The sequence below is a fragment of the Magnolia sinica genome, chromosome 8, assembly GCF_029962835.1.
Source record: "Magnolia sinica isolate HGM2019 chromosome 8, MsV1, whole genome shotgun sequence".
Taxonomy (NCBI): domain Eukaryota; kingdom Viridiplantae; phylum Streptophyta; class Magnoliopsida; order Magnoliales; family Magnoliaceae; genus Magnolia; species Magnolia sinica.
Window position 1 is genome coordinate 32,032,014 of NC_080580.1, and position 1,186 is coordinate 32,033,199.

General features: G+C 39.7%; 1 non-coding gene across 1 annotated transcript; it reads left to right on the top strand.

Moving 5' to 3' along the window:
* The first annotated feature begins 806 nt into the window (after positions 1–806).
* Positions 807–913, top strand: LOC131254529 (small nucleolar RNA R71). Its single transcript, XR_009175643.1, has one exon. It is a non-coding gene; the product is annotated as a small nucleolar RNA R71 (small nucleolar RNA).
* Positions 914–1,186: the final 273 nt, after the last annotated feature.

Below are 1,186 nucleotides of genomic sequence, written 5' to 3' on the forward strand. Positions count from 1 at the left end.
GCTTTTCGGGCCTAACCGGGAGGGTTTTATCAATGATCTTCCCACTCCTAAGAGTGGTGATGGATTTAGCGTGCCCCATTTGATTTGAAAAGCTGGGATCACTTATCTCGTATTATGGTTTAGGATTGGGGAGCGGTTGTGCAGGAAGCATCTCCTTTTCTATAACCGTCATACGTGAATCCATCTTTTGCATAAAGTCTCGCATTGCCTGGGTCAGCTCTTGCATAAAATTTTAAACCGGTTCTTCTTGAGGTTTCCCCTGATTTGGATTTTGATTGAAGAAACCTTGAGGGGTAGCAGTTTGTCCATTTCTCCAACTAAAGTTTGGATGATTTTTTCAACCAAGATTGTACGTATTAGAGGTTGGTCCATTGAAAGGTCTTTGATAATTATTTACGGCATTGGATTGTTCATTCAACACTTCTCGAAAGGCGGGTATCGTAGGACAATTTTTAGTTGTATGACTGTTGCAATCACAGATGCCACAAACACTTTCATTAACCTTGTCCTTCTTTCCTTCTATGGCCTCAACTTTTCTTATGAGCGTAGTCACTTTATACTTGAGATCATCCTCTTCTTTTAAGAGATACAATCCACCTTTCTCCTTAGATTGAGTCGGCCTAGACGTGGTGTTCGATTTTGGGTAATAGTCCCATGATTGTGTTTTTTCAGCAAGACTATCGAGGTAATCCCATATCTCGTCAACATTTTTATTAATGAATTCTCCATTACACATTGTCTCGACCATTTGGCGCATGGGAGATGTCAGTCCATCATAGAAAAAATTTGTAATGCGCCACGTTTTAAAGCTGTGTTGTGGGCATGAACTGACCAAATCCTTGAACCTTTCTCAACATTGGTAAAATGTTTCATCCTCCTTTTGGGTGAAGTTCATGATTGCTTTTCTAAGGGTAATCATTTTATGATGTGGAAAAAATATCTTTATGAATTTCCTCTGCATATCATTTCATGTGCCAATGAATCTAGGACGCAGTGAATGTAACCACGTCTTAGCCTTCTCCTTCAAGAAAATAGGAAAGAGTTTCAGCCTGACTGTGTCCTCAGACACATTTTGAAAATATAAAGTGGCTATGATCTCATCAAACTCTTTCAAATGTAGATATGGTTCTTCAGATTCAAGCCCATGGAACTTAGGAAGGAGTTGGATAACCCCTGGCTTGATGTC